At 38.2% G+C, this 5,670-nt stretch overlaps 1 non-coding gene across 1 annotated transcript; it reads left to right on the top strand.

Annotated features, from left to right (window-relative positions):
* Window positions 1-300: 300 nt before the first annotated feature.
* LOC127696920 (small nucleolar RNA SNORA17) lies at window positions 301-428 on the top strand. The gene has a single exon (XR_007980364.1). It is a non-coding gene; the product is annotated as a small nucleolar RNA SNORA17 (small nucleolar RNA).
* The last annotated feature ends 5,242 nt before the right edge of the window (window positions 429-5,670 follow it).

Consider the following 5,670-nt stretch of genomic DNA (forward strand, 5'->3'; position numbering starts at 1 on the left):
TTCAAAAGCAGATTTAGGAAAGAGTAGGCAATGGAAACCCAAATGACAAGAAATGTAGGAATCCCACGTCATCATCTCAAAATCATCACTCATCAGAGAGCTGGAGGGGAAAAAGCAGACTTATCATGAACACTTGAGAGCTGTGACCCCTTTGGAGGTTGAATAACCCTTTCACAGTGGTCATTTCAAACTATCAAAAGCACAGATATTTTCAAAATGATTCATAACAGTGTCAAAATTATAATTATGAAGTAGTATTAAAAATGCTTTTATAGTTGGGGGTCACGCCAAAATGAGGAAATTGCCCCTAGATGTTGTCAGTATGGCTGCTATGTCACATGAGACAGTTCATGGCAGAGAGAACAGCAGTTGTGTCTGTCCTCAGTGTTCGAACCTGTGAACATCAGAATTAGTAGTAGTTTAACATTTCCTGAAAAGAAACAAGACTGAGCTGACCACCAGACTGGTTCCATGCGGCCCAGACAGGGAGCTAACTTGAGATGAACCCTGGCACAGAGCAGGACTGGGGAAATGGAGCAAACCACATCTGAGATGAACCATGCCCAGTGCTATAATGCATGAATGAGGCATGCCACCCCTGAAGACACTCCTGAGATGATGGCAGACTCAGAAACCTTGGACTCCACTAAGAGGAGCAAGTAAACATGGGGAAATGAAAAAGAAAGTACAAAGCCTGACAAATAGAGATGTGAATGCTCACAGCCAACCATTGGACTGAGCACGGGATCCCCAATGGAGGAGCTAGAAAAAGGACTGAAGGACATGAAGGGGTTTGTAGCTCCATAGGAAGAACAACAATATCAACCAACCAGACCAGCCCAGAGCTCCTAGGGACTAAAGCAGCAACCAAAGAGTTTACATGGAAGGACCATGGCCCCAGCTTCATATGTAGCAGTGGATGGCCTTGCCGAGCATCAGTGGGACTCATTGGTCCTGTGAAGGCCTGATGCGCCACTGTAGGGGAATGCCAGGACAGTGAAGTGGGAATGGGTGGGTGGGTAAAGGAGCATCCTCATAGAAGCAGGGTAAGGGAGGATAAGAGAGAGGGGTTGCAGAGGGGAAACCAAGAAAGAGTATAACATTTGAAATGTAACTAAAGAAAATATCCAATAAAAAGAAAGAGAAAAAAGAAAGTGAAACATAAGGATGCACGCACAATGAAAAGAGTTGAGTTGAGCTTAGTACAAGGAGATAAGAATGGATCAATTCACATTCTTCTGCATGCTGACCTCCAATTGAACTAGCACCATTTGTTGAAAAGGCTATCCTTTTTTCCACTGGATGTTTTTGGCTCCTTTGTTGAAGATCAAGTGACCATAAGTGTGTGGGTTCATTTCTGGGTCTTCAATCCTAGTTCATTGACCCACTTGCCTGTCACTGTACCAATACCATGCAGTTTTTAACACTATTGCTCTGAGTATTGCATGAGGTCTAAGATACTGATGCCCCCAGAAGTTCTTTTACTGTTGAGAATTTCTTTTGTTGTTGAGAATAGTTTAGCTATCCTGGGTTTTTTGTTATTCCAGATGAATTTGAGAATTGCTTTTTCTAACTCTATGAAGAACTGAGTTGGGATTTTGATTGGGATTGTGTTGAATCTGTTGATTGTTTTTGGCAAGATGGCCATTTTAACTATATTAATCTTGCCACGAGCATGGAAGATTTTTCCATTTTCTCAGGTCTTCTTTGATTTCTTTCATCAGAGACCTGAAGTTCTTCTCATAAAGATCTGTTATTTGTTTGGTTCGAGTCACACCAAGATACTTTATATTGTTTGTGGCTATTGTGAAGGGTGTCATTTTCCTTACTTCTTTCTCAGCCAGCTTATCCTTTGAGTATAGGAAGGCAACTGATTTGTTTGAGTTGATTTTATAACCAGCCAAGTTGCTGAAGTTGTTTATCAGCTGTAGGAGTTCTCTGGTGAAGGTTTTTTTGGGTCACTTAAGTAGACTATCATATCATCTGCAAATAGTGATAGTTTGACTTCTTCCTTTCCAATTTGTATCCCTTTGACCTCCTTATGTTTTCGAATTGCTCTAGCTAGAACTTCAAGTACTATATTGAAAAGATATGGAGAGAGGGGGCAGTCTAGTCTAGACCCTGATTTTAGTGCAATTGCTTCAAGTTTTTCTCCATTTAGTTTGATGTTGGCTACCAGTTTTCTGTATGTTGCTTTAAACTATGTTTAGGTATAGGCCTTGAATTCCTGTTCTTTTCAAGACTTTTACCATGAAAGGATGCTGAATTTTGTCAAATGCTTTTTCAGCATCCAATGAAATGATCATGTGGTTTTTTTCTTTGAGTTTGTTTATGTAGTGGATTGCATTGATGGATTTCCTTATCTTGAACCATCCCTGCATCCCTGGGATGAAGTCTACTTGATCATGGTGGATGATTGTTTTGATGTGTTCTTGGATTCGGTTGGCAAGAATTTTATTTAGTGTGTTTGCATCGATGTTCATAAGGGAAATTGGCCTGAAGTTCTCTTTCTTTGTTGGATCTTTGTGTGATTTTGGTATCAGCATAATTTTGGCTTCATAGAATTAGTTTGGTAGTGTTCCTTCTGTTTCTATTTTGTGGAATAGTTCGAAGAGTATTGGTGCTAGGTCTTCTTTGAATGTCTGATAGAATTTTGCACTAAAGTCATCTGGTCCCATGCTTTTTGTGGTTGGGAGACTATGACCCCTTTTATGCTTCTGTGAGTCAAAGGACACCATCAAAAGGACAAAATTGCAACCAACAAACTGGGAAAAGATCTTTACCAACCCTACATCTGACAAAGGGCTAATATCCAATATATACAAAGAACTCAAGAAGTTAGACCCCAGGGAACCAAATAACCCTATTAAACATGGGGTACAGAGCTAAACAAAGAATTTTCTCCTGAAGAAATTCAGATGGCCAAGAAGCAGCTTAAGAAATGTTCAGCATCATTAGTCATTAGGGAAATGCAAATCAAAACAACTCTGAGATTTCACCTCACACCAATCAGAATGGCTAAGGTTAAAACTCAGGAGACAGCAGGTGTTGGCGAGGTTGCAGAGAAAGGGGAACACTCCTACATTGATGGTGGGATTGTAAGATAGTACAACCACTCTGGAAATCAATCTGGCAGTTCCTCAGAAAACTGGGCATGACACTTCTGGAGAACCCAGCTATACCACTCTTGGGCATACACCCAGAGGATTCCCTGGCATGCAGTAAGGACCCATGCTTCACTATGTTCATAGCAGCCTTATTTATAATAGCCAGAAGCTGGAAAGAACCCAGATGTTCCTCAGTGGAGGAATGGATACAGAAAATGTAGTATATTTACACAATGGAACACTACTCAGCCATTAAAATCAATGAATTCATGACATTTTTAGGCAAATTGTTGGAACGGGAAAATTGCATCCTACGTGAGGTAACCCAATCACAAAAGACTACACATGGAATGCAATCACTGATAAGTGGATATTAATTAGCCCAGAAGCTCTGAATAAGAACACAAATAGCATATCAAATGATTCCCATGAAGAAGGAAGTAGAGGGCCCTGATCCTAGAAATGTGTGATCCAGCATTGTAGGGGAGTACCAGGACAGAGGAAAGGGAGGGGGTGATTGGAGAATGGGTGGAGTGAAGAGGGCTTATGGGACATATGAGGAGGGGGGGAACTGGGAAAGGGGAAAGCATTTGGATTGTAAACAAAGAATATAGAAAATTAAAAAAAAGACTATGAGACAACTTGGTGGAGTAGATATTCTCACTGATAAGTTGATGAGCCAGAGAAGGTGAAATGGAAGTGGTGGACACAAAAAGACTGAAGGCTAAGTTATACTGCTCTGCATCCCTGTGCTTCTAAACTAGCTACCAGATAACAAACACAAGTTTATCTTGGTAGAAGAAAATATCTACAAACTTAATGTATATTTAAACTGCACTTGTAATGCCTGGTACAAAAGCAAAAATAGCAAGTTTAAGACTGTAAAACAAACAAAACAAAACAAAACAACAAAAAATAAAACAAGAGAAAGAAAGAAAGAAAGAAAGAAAGAAAAAAAGAAAGAAAGAAAGAAAGAAAGAAAGAAAGAAAGAAAGAAAGAAAGAAAGAAAGAAAGAAAGAGAGAGAGAGGGGGGGGGAAGGAAGGGAGGAAGGAAGGAAGGAAGGAAGGAAGGAAGGAAGGAAGGAAGGAAGGAAGGAAGGAAGGAAGGAAGGAACATTCAAAAGAATGTCTACATTCAAATAATTAGACAACAAAAGTGACAGGTTATGACTTGGAGCAATGGCTTAGTAGTTATAAGCATATGTTATAGAGGATCCAGGTTCAATTCCCAGTAAATATATGAAAGCTCACAGCCATTTCTATGTCCAGTCACAGGAATCTGCTACTGTCATCTGGCTTGTGTGTCCACAAACATACATGCAAGGAAAACACCCATTTAAAATAAAATGAAATGAAATGAAATAAAATAAAATAAAATAAAATAAAATAAAATAAAATAAAATAAAATAAAACAATATAAAATACCCCTCTAAGGAAAAAGAGTCTAGGTTACATAATTATTGTGTATAGGTTTTACAATATTCAAAACTGTGACTTGTTTGTTAGACTTTGTTTCTTATCAATTTATAGCTATATTATGAGTGTGTAGTAGAATTAACTATCTATGTTATCTTCTATTGGTGTGTGAGTTACAACATCTAGATGAATGAAATATACTAGTGAATAAGGCAGAGACATTAAAAGGTGTATTTAGTAAAGTCTGATGATCTCTCTGACAAGCCACAGTGCACTGCAGAGAGGAAAGGCAGGAAAAGAAATGCATAAAATGATGTGATGATATTAACCACAACAAATGAATCTCATGTATTCTGAATATTAGCTATGAACTGCACAATTTATAGGTTTGGAAATCTTAATGTCATATATATATATATATATATATATATATATGTACATATATATCTGCTGTTTATATATATGATGTATACATATATGATGTGTATATATATGATGTGCATATACATATGATGCATATATGTGATGCATATATATATATATACATATATATATATGAAAATGTGTTTTCTTTCATTCTTTCACATTTTATATGTTAAAGATATCCATCTTGGAAAAATGACATTCAAGATGGTTAACTATAGTGAAAAAATATAAGAGGGAAAAAGGAGAAAGCAGCAGATGGGGATAGAGGGAGAAATAGGAGGAAGAGGAGGAAGGAGGAGGGAGGAAGGGAAGTTTTGTGGAGACAGTCATTTTACTTGGGCTCCTGCTGAGAAGGCCAAAACCAGCAAACAAATACATGAGGTCTCAGCTGGTTAAATGATTCAATTGGCAAAAGTAGAAGTTGCTGACACTGTAATAAGAAAAGATGTATTTGCAAAGATCTGTTGCTGCCTCTGCAGAATGCACAACAATGTTCTACACTGCCCCTGAAATGTCATGTAGCTCTCCAGGTAACAGAAGTGATCCAAAGGACTCTGTAGTATACAGGGAAGGTATACACGACTGTATTTTTATCTGCTTCTCAACCATTTTTCTGCAAAACATCCACAAAAATAAGATAGTTTTCACTTCAAAAATTTTATAAGTGCAAAAAGTGGTGTGTGTGGCATTTCAAATTGATTTTGACCCGTGCTCATGGGA

The sequence above is a fragment of the Apodemus sylvaticus genome, chromosome 11 (assembly GCF_947179515.1).
Source record: "Apodemus sylvaticus chromosome 11, mApoSyl1.1, whole genome shotgun sequence".
NCBI classification, from domain to species: Eukaryota; Metazoa; Chordata; class Mammalia; order Rodentia; family Muridae; genus Apodemus; species Apodemus sylvaticus.